This window comes from Apteryx mantelli, chromosome 26, assembly GCF_036417845.1.
Source record: "Apteryx mantelli isolate bAptMan1 chromosome 26, bAptMan1.hap1, whole genome shotgun sequence".
Taxonomy (NCBI): domain Eukaryota; kingdom Metazoa; phylum Chordata; class Aves; order Apterygiformes; family Apterygidae; genus Apteryx; species Apteryx mantelli.
In genome coordinates, this window is record NC_090003.1 from 7,436,901 (window position 1) to 7,450,777 (window position 13,877).

A 13,877-nucleotide genomic window follows, 5' to 3' on the forward strand; every position below is an offset into this window, starting at 1 on the left:
GGCTCAACTTTTTGGTGGGTTTTGCAGCTTACGCCGTGTCCTGTGCAGCTGTGACTAGACAACTTCTCTGCACCTAAGCTGGCCAACATGGCAGTCTTTGTTTGGCACAAATAGTAAGAGCGCTTGCTTTCCCAGCTTGCATATAGCAACATGGCATTGCCATTTTCAGTATCAGCATTTATTTCTCCAAAGATTGTAAGTGAAATTTGGGCCCCACTGAAGTCAGAAGTGAAATTCTTGTTTATCCAAATATCTCAACTAGACATGCAAATGGAGCCCCAACATGCTCTTAGTTACAGGGACAAAATGTTCATTGTGTTAACCCAGAGGGAGTTACACTGATATAAGTGCAAGCACAGGTGATCCTATCTGGGTTGAGTCCTGCTCAAACAAGTTCAGTCTGATAGAGAATGCTGCAGAGACAATTTGGCATTACTTCACCTCTCACAGATCTCTCTAGGGAAGGTAATAACCATAGCCATTTGCTTGCACCAAAGCTTTTGCCATCACAAATTTGATTTCAGAGACAAGTACTTTAGAGCCTTACAGCAAAGTACAAAACATGTTTGAAAAGGTTACTTAATCACTTGGCTTCCTCATGGCACAACATGCCACCCGGGAAACAAATTCCAAGAACATGTCTTTAAAAAGTAACCTTTAAAAGAGACAGCTGTTGATGCTACACATCTGACCTCAGACATTTGGTCTGTCAGCCTAAACCTGCGCCAGCCCTTGGTCACCTACATATGGAAGCCATATTCAATCATCAGCTAAATATATTCACACTGCTATAGTGGCAGAACACAAAAATCCTGCAAGTCTCCACTTGCAGAACTAAGGGATTGATTTCCCTAATTCAGCTGGGAAAAGGAGACCGGGATGGACACATTCCAGCCAGCAGACAAACAATATTGTATTGGCTACACATCCTAAAGAAAACACCACATGAATGCTCTACTTGGCCACGAAAATGGAGGTAACTAGGAGAGTGAATCTGTTTTTTATTAAAAGTTGGTATACTGATATATATGATATATCGATTGATGTGCTTTGTTCTAGCTTTCAAAGGTGCTAAGGTTGCAGATGTTTGGGAACTTTCTGAGGCAAGTTGTCTTCCATTGATTTTCAGAGAAGTCATATAGATTATAGGAGTTTCTACCTAAACTTTAGGGACTTCTATATTTTTTATCCATATTTACAGAGATCAGGTGTATTTAAGCAGTTCTGCAACTGAGGGGTGAAGAGGGAAGGCGAGAGAGACATCTAAATTTGCCATACTTCAAATTTTACCTGCCAGGACAAACATGTTTGCCTCAGCAAAGGTAGACAAGGCTAATGAAGTAGCTGCTTCACTGAACGAAGTATAGAGAAATTATTAAAATTCCTAGCTCTACAAGCACATATTTCTTGTTTATTACAAATAATCTTGCTTAAAACAAAACTTATTTGTCTCAGTATGTCAGAGCTGTAATAAATCAGGGACAGTCAAAAAAATGCTTTTCATAGGGCTTTTCGTAATTCAGCATCCTAATAAGACTGATATGCCTGATGAGCACTTTACTGTATCACTTTAGCTGGAATATAGTATCAAAAGAACAATGCTCCAAAACACTGCTTAAAAGGTAGCAGAGTCCAATATTTCTGCCTTTAGGGAGGCCTGAATGTGCTTAAACTGAAATTTAACAGGAATGCTAAGGCTTCCCAGTACTCTCACTTCTATGTACCACATGATACCGCACATGCTCTAATTAAGGTGAGCATTCAGAACACTATTTACAAATACAGTAATCACAACTTGCTTGTATTACAGTTAATAAAAATAAGAAAACCCAGTTAGAGATTTGCTTGGGCTATCATAAGTAAAAGCTTTAACAGAAAAGTCTAGAAAAAACAAGGTAATCATCATACCTATTTGTTAGATAATTGAATAAAAAACTATTTCACAATGAAGCCACCTTCACGCCCACCAGCATGATAAAAATTGTGCCATGAAGCTAAGCCACTTAACCCTTGCTGTTTTTAATTCTGCCAATTGAATTACGCCACAAATAAGTTTGACAGGAAAGTCTTTGGGGCAGGGACAATTTACCTCCATGCTGTAACACGCCCTTGGATCCTGAAAATAACGCAGCAAATAGGTAACTGCTAAGTTTTTATTTTGCAAAATATGCTTCTTTTACTGGTAACTTTCTTGCTTTCTTAGCCCACAAGTTGTCTGTTTCTCCCCCTTCTGCTTTTGTTTTAATTTTTTATTTGACTCTTATTCTCTAACTTGGGAAGCGTACAGACAAACGAGATCCTGATCTTTGACTGGAATAGGGAGGCAGACAGAACAACAACTACAACCTCCTAAAGCGAACGAGTGTCAGAGGGGAAGGAGAACCTCAGTTTGATGATCCCCTTAGAGTGAATCTCTAGAAAACACATTTCATCAAATCACCAAAAAGGAAAAAAGCCTAGGAAATTTTGCTGAGAGTTTTTCCTTTGCAATTTAGAGAAACTATTGAAACTACTTGGCTGGATATAGTCAGCCAAATGTTTTATGAACTGGGAATCTCCCAAGCTTTTTTATTTAAAGAGTTCTTGATATTCTTTTCCAGCACGTCAGCATTACTGCAGTAAACAGTGGGCCTTTCGTAACCTTGCTGTGTGATCCCTTCTGAAAGTCACACCGCAATCAAATGTACTGGGCTTTCATAATAGTAATTTGCCACACTGTCAGAAATAGGCTTATCATGCTGCTGTCACTGCTATCATGTGAACATCACTCAATATGCTGTGCCCTTCAGATGAAAGCCAGTGCTCTGAGCCAGTGACACAGAGGGAGGGAGAGAAAGAGAAAAAAAAAGGAGGGTAAGAGAACATTAACCCTTCAAAGCTAAGTATAGCCTTAGTCTGAAGGAGGAACCTGCTCAACTACTGTATATGCTGTGGGCAACTGTTTAAGAGCCAGTAATATCGACAGAGGAAGAATGTTAAATTTCTTTTGCAGTCCAAATGATAAATCTGTGCCTGTTGTCTTTCATTCTGCGGAATGCGGCATCTGCTAGCTTCCAGCTCCAGCAGAAGACGTCATTCCCAATGCCCCTGCCTGAACCGATTATCATGTGGTTTCACTACTACAAGGGGTTCTGCTATACAGTCTGACAAATCTATATACTGACTCCATGATGTGAGATGTCTGACCTCAGATCCAGGAACCACTTAAGACTTTGTGCCCTTCTGTGGCAACGATGACACGAGACGTGGAAAAGGAAAGTCTGTGTTCAAAAAAGAAATGGGACTCTTACTTGATGCCCCTATCTGAATAAAGATTCTGCTTAGGCATCAAAATAATGCAGAAACTGAGTAAACACTGATTCATTTCAGCAGCTAGTTTTCTAGCGTGATATGTAGTGTTGTCAGGAAGAAAACAGGGCTAGCAATTGCACGAATTCTCCAAAAACTGCTTGCTGAGCCTGACTACTTGTTCAAGTTTTTAAAATATATTTGCATCCCTTTCTGGTTTTGATTTTTTGCAAATATTTTCCTGAGTATTTCCCCAACTAAAACCATGAAAAGTCTTATTTAAAGTAGCAAGAGATAGGTAACATCTGCAAGGTGTTCTCACCTGCATTCACACTGTTGCAACAGCGCTTTTCTCAAAACGCCTTCTCCTATAAAAGTCATGCACCTAATAAACTCTTCAGTCATATCTCCTTTTGCAAAGGTTGTGTCAACCAAACAGGGAATAGAGAACTATCACGTAGCTTAGACTGATCAAACCAACTTGACTGAATTCTTACAGTGACAAGCTACCAGTCTCTGCCACTGACAGATGTGGGTACTCTTAAAGATTACAAGAAGCCTATTTTTATTTAGTAGATAGAGAAAAAATATTAGTCTGGCCAATTCCACAAACTCTAGCAACAAGCATTACTTACAGGCTTAATACTAGAGGATTATTTGGGCTATGGATTAGATGCATGCGTCTGAAGTAGATATATCTTGGTGATTAAATCTTTAACTTTCATAACTATCCAGGCTATTTCTGAACAGCATGGGAAGGAAAAGAAAGAAGAGAAAGAACTCACTAAAACAACAGAATCTGGAAAAATAATAGTGGTAATGACTACAGTGTTTCAGGTTACATTTTTTAACTTTTTTTCCCCACAGGAACTTATTTTATAGAAAAGATCTGGTCTCCAGGTAGAGAGCTAAAACTAAAGACAAGATTTAGGATTTTCAAACATGCAGAAATTATTTGGATACCTCCAATTTTTAGTGATTTCCAGATGGTAAGCACTCAGTACTATGTGAAGGTCAAGTCCCTCAAGGTGTCTCAAGTTGCACACTCAGAATCAGTAGTTACTTTAGAAAGTGTTCGTTTGATGATCACTATTGTTTGCTTTTTTTTCTTTCTTTTTTTTTTTATGAATTCATTTCATACGTTGTCTGAGACACCCACAGTGATATTTAGATGCTTTTGTGGGGACTTCCTTTAATGAATCAGCAAAGTAACACAATCAAACTAATGCATTTCGTATTGGCAGAATTGCCATTCAGTGTGGATGTCTCTTTCAGTGACACTTTGTTTAATTTAGGCCAGTCCAGCTAGGTTGCAGTTTTGTATTTGGAAAGTCTAATTTTCTAAGTGATTCTGAAAAAAGGTAAAAAAAATTCCTAATTAATGATTACATCTACTATAATAGCTTCATATCACATTAAGGTGTTTTTTATGACCTTATTAGCTACAGCCTCAAGAAATTTCCACAATTTGACCCATGGAAGTTTCAGGCTGTACTTTTGTCCAGTCACAAGAAAATAGCTTTTCTCTTGTAAAGTGTGCACTTTTGGTTTGAGGTTCTGGCATGCCACAAAGAAGGAAACCTCATAAAACCATATATACAGTCACTTCTCATAGCAGAACTGTACTTCAAACACTGCACCTCCACTAATGGGGAAATGAACAGTAATTATAGTAATTTAGTGTGGGTTTTGTGCCTGCAAAGCACATACACTGTCAAATTTGCTTTCAAAATAAAAATATTAAGTAAGCCTTGAATACTGTGACATGTAACAGGCAATCTGTTCAAATACAATTCATCCTTAGTTTCTGTGTATGTTGGTGGTTACATATAAGCAGTATTTGACCATAAACATAACTCCCAAATGACTCGATTACTTTATTAGTAAAATTAGGTATTTTTGTAATCATTTTCTGAAGCTGCTGGAGGGCACAGAGGTAGAGGAGTAACATCCAGAAGGGTACCTGGTCACATTACATGGACAATCAGCCTGAAATGTAACGCCAGGGCCTTCCACAGCAATTATTCATAATGAGCGGCCCGTGCGGGTGTACCATTGCTTCCTGTTCTCTCACGGACGCAGGAAGTCTCTTTTCTTGAGGGCAGTCTACTGTGTTTGTTACAGAAATGTCTTCAACTAGGCTGTCCAGTTCCTTCAGATCCTGGGGTTAAATTAATTCAAAAGACTGCGTGCCAGCACAGAGGTCTGAGGTTGTGTCAACATGTCTTTAGAAATGCATTAACAAGTTGCACCACATGTATAATTAACAGGGACGAAGGAACCCTAGACTGACAGAAAGTCTGCACATCTCTTCTTATGCTTCTTTAAACTTTTTTTTCCTCCTTGATATTGTATCTAAAATATTGATATAGTTTATATTATATTATCCTTGGAAAGGTAATTCTTATAAAAGCAATAATAAGGTAATAAAACTATTTTGCTTCTCAGCACACCTTTTGTACAGTGAGCTCAAAGTGTTTTACAGAGCTTGATTAAAAATTAAGCCTCAGAACAGCTGTGTCAGGCAGGTAAGTAGTATCATATCCATTTTACAGATGGTTAAACGCAGCATAGAAAGGTTAACTGCCTTGTCCATAGCTGCTCACTAAGTCAGCTGAGTCATTAAGTCACTATTGGGAGTGGAACCCAGGAGCAGACCTGAATAAATAATGGATTTCTTGATTTGGTAGTTGATGCACAAAATCAGAGGAATCCTGCCTTCAGGTTCACTAAAAATAATTTTCCTTTTATGATTTTTTAAGTGAAATAAGACAAAAAATTTAACTTTTGTCAACCAAAAAGTTCAGTTTCGCTCCAGATGAAATCTTACTGAGGTCTTTTGCTTAGCTCTTTTCCTTAAATTCTGGCCAAAGTGAAAAAGAAAACTGCCAAAACTTTTTTTCTGAGATGACTCAAAGAGTTGGAAATAATTTGTTTCACCAGTGAGAGTTCTGGCAGGTGAACTGGCTGGTTCCTAGGACTGGCTTAAAGAGACAGTGCTAGCCTAAAAGTCAGTAATGACAAGTCCTTTTTTTTTTTTTTTTTTTAAACCTACCATGGTCATAAAATATATTTAACACAGTTAGGACTTCTGCCTTCAGAGCTACTCTTTTGACTCCTACAAAACCAAATTCCAAAGTGCCCTGCTTTGTAGCTGCAAAGTACACAGCAATACACTTAATAACACGTTACTACCTGTATCTTGCGTAAGATGAGCACAGTTTTAAGCCTGAACTCTTGTTCTGTCTTGATTTGGGGTTTTAGGAAGCATGTTCCAGGTAAGGCAAACGCAGCCGCGCAGTGCATGCTGTACTGACAGCTCAGAGTAAGCGATTTTCCTTCTCTTGGCTCCCTGGCAGAGCCAGCTGTGGACCACAGGAAAGCGTCCCTCTGCTGAGTTTGCGCTGTGGTCCTGATGAAAGGGCAGGAGGTACAGAAAGCAAGTGCAGTGCTGTCAAAAGGGGGATTTGACTAAGTGATCAAGTCTATCGTCCGGCTGGCGGACACAACAGCATTACTATTAAAGTCCTGATAAGTACTATATGCATCGCCATATGCAAGTGTGCTACGTCACACACTGCCATACGAACTGTGAATCCAGTGGTGGTGCAGAGATAAAAATAAGGTAACAGTAACAACCCCATATCTTAAAATCACTTCCACAGGTATCTATTAAATCAAAAATCCTCCGAAAGCAAAACAAAACCAAGCAATCCATCAAAAATCCCTGTCATTTGATATAACATTTGGAGAAGTAGCAAATTAAATCAGGATGGCAAAGCTACTCCTCGAAGAGAATAGTCCAGACAAAACAATTATCTCTGATTCTTGTTTTAATCAGACCATCAACACCACGTGCAGGAAAATCCCTTCCTCTGTACACCATAGAAGTTAAACATCACCATAACCTAACACATCCCTTGAGATTAGGGTGTCGTCTCTGTGACTCAGCTGAGAAGCAATAATGCTAAAAGTTGGTGCACGTGTCCAGTAATACATAGCTCTGAAGCCTGCAGTAAAAGAGAGGCAACAAAACAGGAAACACCTGGTTCTCTGCCCTCTTCATTTTAAGGAGGCTCACAGAAAAACGTCTGTCCGTCTCTACATAATTTTACCACTGCATACACACGTTTTCACATACTTTCTACAAATGACCCCTCACAAGCCTGGCTAATTTAATCATGACTCCAGCCCCTCTGCTGCCCCTACTGAGGACATACGTATGCCTATACTACTATCTCTGGCAAGCCTTTATTTTCCCCAACGCAAAGGTTATCATCGTATTTGGCTGTGGTACTCTCTGTGCAACCTGTCCTCCCTACTGGGCATTCGCACCGAGGTAGGTTACAATTCTGCTTTATTCTGGTGGGAGGAGATGACTCACTGTTTGTTCTGTAAGAAAACAAGGAGACACCTTGAAGTAAAAAATGGCTTTGAAGTGTCAGTTTGCTCCACAGAGCAGATGGCTGGGCTAGGCTGAGGTTAAAGACATTCATTATAAATCCATCATCAAACTAGGACATGGATGTACAGTGATTATCAGATCGAGAATGTGCTTAGAATGGCAACAACCACATTGCTGTCTTAGCAACCCAGACAAGACTGCAGTCGCGTTTTGATAAGCAGGGCCAGATCCTCCTTTCACAGACCTGAGAGCAACGCCACCAAATTCAGAAAGGATCTGTAAAAACTACACGGCTTCCCTTGGCACAGAAAATACGCAGTCTCCAAATAATGCCACCTGTAAACCTACATAAAATTAGCAATCACCCTCCAACACAGAACCATAAACTCAGGCTACTAATGTACATACAGACCCCCACTGTAAAAGGCCCACATAACGTTGGTTATTTTCTTCCTCCTTCTGTGAAAATGTAGAGAACATTTAACACCCCCAGAAAGCTGTAGGGTTTCCATTTTCCAGGCAGTAACCTCTTCGGGTAAATCAGCAGAGTGCAGTAGTATTAAAGTTAATGGAGCCCTGCCAATTTTTACCAGATAAGAACTGGATCCCACATAATTTAGTGGTGAAATTAGAACTGAGATCAACATACATCTAAAATTTTGTCAAAGCATACTCCAGGTTCAATAGAAAGCAATTCCTTCCTCTGATGCACTCGTACACACTCTCACAAACACACCACTACTCAGGGGTGAATAACCTGCATCCTATATGGCAATATTGAAGAAATTAGCTTGCATGAAGTATTTTTTTCTGAAAACAATAAAAACTCCTCAGCCTAATGACTTCTGTTCCCTCAAGGAATAATATAAATTAGACTATGTTAAGTTTGTAGTCATTTTCTTGTCATATAGTATAGCATTCCTGAGTTTATAGTTAAGACACTTTTTGCTTTCATTTAAAATCCCACATTGCAGGGTTTATTTTAATTTGGTTGTTAAAAAAAGCCATTCCAGACTGAATAATCGCTAAAGCAGCTCTTTCTTCCAATTTTGTTTTAAAGAACCTTTTTTTTGAAGTTGTGGACAATGCATCTAGCTTTGGACTCACTTCAATATTATACCAGTCTTGGAAATGTAACTTACAATTAGATTTTAAGAATTTCCAACATCAAGTTATTCTATGATAAAGGATTTCTAAAATATTTTTTATATAGCACTTTCCTGTCCCTTTATCAAGCAAACTCTCCTCTGCAGTCAGTCGTATAATGACATTTAGGACTTGGCATATGAAGAAAACAGTGAATTCACTTACAGTGCAACAGTTCCTTGTTCCATCTTTTGGAGATGCAAACCATATTTAAAAAAATATGAATACAATCACAAAGCAACTGAATTATACTGAATAAGATAAGGCTCTGCAGAGTGAGTCTGCATTGCTAGGTAGACATTTTAGGGTTACTAGTTAGGACACTGGGGCTCTAAATCCATAACTAGTACTAAAATATTGCCAGTATTCCACACTGCCCTGTCAGGATGTAGGCTTTAACATCAACATGTTATAATCAAGATAAGTACTCAACAAAATAGGTAACTCAAAAACCCTTGTCCCCTATGCAAATACTAGTCCTCAATCTATTTATGCCTCAGCTTCCTATATACTGATATTTATGGTACAACTGTCTCATCTCTCTGCTTAACCTTATATTTTCAAATCCCTCAAACGCCATATTTATGAGAAATCCTTTGGATTTCAGAGAAGTGTTGCCCCATCTTCAGGTACATGGTTCATATTGTTAATAAGGGCATCTCTAATGCATTTGCCCAACTCACCAAAATGACCTTTAGGAATTTTTTCTGGTCATTTCTTCCTGTGACCCAAATTCACATTTGAAGCCAGATCTTCAAAGGATGAAGAGTAATACTTTAACCCACTGCAGACTGCAAACCTAGTCTATTCTTGAGAGGGACAGTTACTCAATTTGAGAGAAATTGGTGGGTAAAAATAGACTAGAACTGTCTGTCAAACGTGTTTGCAGGCATTTTATTACCTATTAAAAACCATGAAGACTAAAAATCATTTCTACTGCAAAGTCCTTCAATAGTTCCCCAATTTAAAGAGAAAAAGTGCTACATGACAACAGCAAGCTGTGCTTGGACTGTCAGTCAGCTGTACTGCATCACGGTCAGATTTGAAGCAGATTTGACTTTGCTGCCCCACGGGAAATTTCCCAACTAAAGGGAGTTTCTAAGGTTGCATACAACTCCTGTATCTTGTGCTTCCCTTAGCTATTTGTGAGTAGTATGACAAGGAAAAAAAGGCAAAATCAAAGTCCAGCTGCTTATATTCCAGTGATGCCAACTTGAAACAATGACCTACATATTGATGAAACAATTTAAGCACAGCTTGCTAGTGCCATAGTCTGGATAGGGGTTTTTTACTTTCTTAGTTTCAGGTTGCTCAGATGAGAAATTTTTGTACAGTTTATTGCACAAGTGATATATCACACTTCAGATTAAAAAAATTCAAGCTCTTAAAAAGGTGAGTGGTGATTTGGCTGGGAGCAGTAAACCTTTAGAAATTTAACTGACATCCATTTCTGCTTGAGATAGACTTTTTAAATCATACCCAGGTGCATACAGGCTAACCTTTACAATTCACAACTACTATCAGAAACTGGACAAAGTGGCTCTGTGATCAAAATAATTCTGTTTTGAAGCTAACTCTACCGAATAACTGGCCCAAGCTGTCTGCTTCACTTTGTATTTGCTGCTCACCTTCCTCCAAACTTTTCACTTTCCACAAAACTAGAAGTAAAAGGCTGTTCTGAAGTGTTTACTCATATGTTTTTTGACAACTCAAAAAAAAAAAGCACATTATGTGCTGCTAACCCAATGTGACACAATTCCACATGACTTCATGGAGCTGCTGGTGGGGTGTGAGATCTGGTGCACGGGAACTAGAGAGGCTCATCGTAATTCAGGCATTCTGCTTTGAACAGAAGGTCTCTCCTGTTGCTCTCCCTGTCAGCTTAAAATTCAACGGGTTTTTCCTGTTAACACTTTGCAACCACAGATGGATGATTGGTCACTATAAGCAAAACTGTTTTTCCTAGTCTGTTAATGAGTTACTGCTGTTAGTGATTTATATTACTCTACCACGCAGAGATAGTACCAGGCTGGGATTCTGTTGTTCTAGATGCTGTCAAGATACCAAGGTACAGAAACCAAGACACAATGGGGGAAGAAGCAGGCAAGATCAGAGTAGGAATCCAATTACAAACCCAAATAATTTTACTGGAAAGCAGCTCTGGGCAAATCCTGTAGCCAACCAGTTGCAGTGCTTACAGCAATCACACAGTGCCACCTGGAATACTCAGCTCTTTTCCACATTCACAAGGAATCTCTCATCACCCCAGTCAAAATGGCTAGAGTATTAAACTCGGTCTAAGAAAGGAATTACTGATGTGTATGCTTTTTCCACAGAGGCTTTTGCACTGTGGGAAGGGGTATTAAAAGTTCAAGCACTGGAGAATGATTAAATAAACAAGTAAATGATGCTTTGCACTTATTCAGCCTATACTTGAATTTTAAACAGAGCCCAGATCACATAATACCCTCTTTTCTTCTTCAAGTACAAAATTAGATTTTTCCTTAAATGTTGGAAATAACATAGGTAACACTGATCCTGTTTTAAGGCAGGCAGTGGATTAAATGCTGTATTTGAGGTTTGTCCATAGCTATTTTCTACAATTCTATAACAAGGTTGCATTGCACTCATGTTAACAGATGGGACATGAAATAAATGTTTCTGGTGGCTTACGAATATTACAGGCTGCTTGGCACTCAGAGTCCATGGCAGATCTTGCTCTCCAAGAAATTTAATTTCCTAAAGTATATTTCTCATTTCTTTTTGGAAACTGTAAGTGAACATTCAACATTTTAACATCACATTCACCACAATGAATAACAGCGACTTACCTCCACAGTAAGGTGTCTCAGTTGCCACTAGAGGTCAGTAAAAATAGGTTACACCACAAATTAAAACATGGTTCAATGATACCTTTGAGAGGAATGGTCAGATTCAGAAATTTTCCCCAAACCTGCTCCTTTATTTCAGGGTACCATGGGTTTAAGTTAAAAATGTGCCAGCTATCAGCCCTGGAAACTGAAGTCATTTACTCACGTAGTAGGTAGGCAGCACATGCTGAATCAGTAAAAGGTCCTGCACAGAGTTGCTCCCAGGGGTTTGAAAGCCAGCACAGAGGGACCTCCGCTAGGGATGAAGGACTGTCTCAGGCTCAGCATCCCCATCAGGCTTCAGCTGTTCCACTGATGCTGTCTACAAGGGTAATAGTTACAGCAAGCTCTAGTATTGTTATACACACACTCTTTCCCTACTGCACAAGCGCATACAACCCTATCCACATATACAGGTTATTGCACACAGTTCTTCCCACAGTCAAAAGAGGAGACGATTTTTGGTTATTGATAAGTATGCCTGGCTACATTTCAGCTGTCAGTGTACAGTGGCTCGCCTTGTACCATACATCTGAGGAAGGCAAGCAGTATGCTCCTATTTACGAGTTCCCAAAATCATCCCTTCAAGGTTCTTTCCCAATGTCTTTTTATGCTGCTCCAAAAACTGACTCAATCAGATTTCACAAGTGAATAAGAAACACAGCCAGAATGAAGCTGTCTCAAAAAGATGTTGGCTGACTGAGGATGAAATGCTAGGTTTGGACAATTGCTTCACGTGATCTTCATTTCAATATTCTGTGCATTAGACATTTTTGTAAACCAGTGTGCATGCTTCTAAAAAGTCAGAGCCTGTATCTCAATTATATTATGCAGATTTGCTTTCTTGCACATTTTTTGGATCCTCACACATACCAAGATCCAGCATTTCATCAAGGAGACATATCTGCAGGCAATTTAACAGCTGCTTCCTGGCTCTTTGAGCCTGCAACATTTTATCTGGGTCATGCATAGTATCTTTTCTTGCCCTTAAAGCAGGTAAAATGTCTGCTCATTTCATGGTGACAGTGGGAGATATCACCACAAAAGTAATGCCATTTTAGAAGGGAAATTATAAATGAGGACAAACTTGCTACTGCACATTTAAAGAACCTACAGGCAGTGCTTCTCAAGCCAGCTATGTATTGTACAGGAACTAAATTCAGCTCTTATACTTGGCACTACTGTAACTTCACTATTTTTAATGGGGTTAATGCAGTCTGAGAAGAGAGTGCATTCTCACTGGATACGTCCACAGAAGCATCCTTTCATGGGAAGACTTCCCATTTCCACAAAGTCAGCAGATGGGGTTAGCTCCATGCTACTACCTTTGTGGAGGTAAAGCTGCGAAGATAATGCAGCCTTCAGGTCACTTACTTTTTCATCGGTTCTACTCATGGTGGAATTTGTTTTTAAAGTTTTGGAGGGCATCATCATGGTGATCCCTAGTTGGGCAACATTCCAAGAGGGGAATAATTTACTCCAAAGATTACATGAAATAAGAAAAATCCCACTAAGAACTAAATCCAAGTTCTCTCTCATTTATAGGTAATTAGAATTATGCAAAATCAATATTAATAGTAGGTAACTGCTGATACCTACAACGAATAAATATTGCTCAGCTATTGCTAGCTGAGATCAATACTTACTAATTATGCATTACTTAGCAGGAAGTATCATGAAACTTTCTTATCTGGAAAATAACATACTTTGAAAAATCACTTTGATGTGATGAGTATCCAGAATGACAGCTTCACAAATAAAGCTTTACTAAGCCTTGCTCTTCAGCTTGCACTGGATTATGTGGGTGTCAGCTTGGTCTGTTCCTTGCTGTTCTGAGTGGCACTTAAGTCCCAAATAAAATCAGTGCTTTCAGGGCTTTATGTTGGGTTGAACAAAAGCTACAAACTCTCAACAAATTTAGAACTTCATTTTGAGGCACCACGGTAGGATGAACCTGCAAGTAAGAGCAAAACCCAGTCAAAATAGTTGAGTTTGAGATGCGACCTCTGCAAGATTACTAAGCCTCATAGGATCATGAAACAAAACGATATATTTGCTACTGATAAAAGGGTAGAAATTTGCTGAAATATTCACTGAAGACTCACTGGAAAGCTTGGTAGGACAAATCATTTGGCTAACTGGACACAAGTTTTGAATGCAAAATAAAC

General features: G+C 39.0%; 1 protein-coding gene across 2 annotated transcripts in view; it reads right to left on the reverse strand.

Annotated features, from left to right (window-relative positions):
- LRRC38 (leucine rich repeat containing 38) overlaps window positions 1–13,877 on the reverse strand; it is a 96,432-nt gene that overhangs the window by 12,162 nt on the left and 70,393 nt on the right. For both annotated transcript variants that reach the window (XR_010886411.1, XR_010886410.1), the window contains exon 5: window positions 11,876–12,031. The gene's annotated coding sequence lies outside the window, so the exon portion shown is untranslated. The remainder of the gene's footprint in view (window positions 1–11,875; window positions 12,032–13,877) is intronic.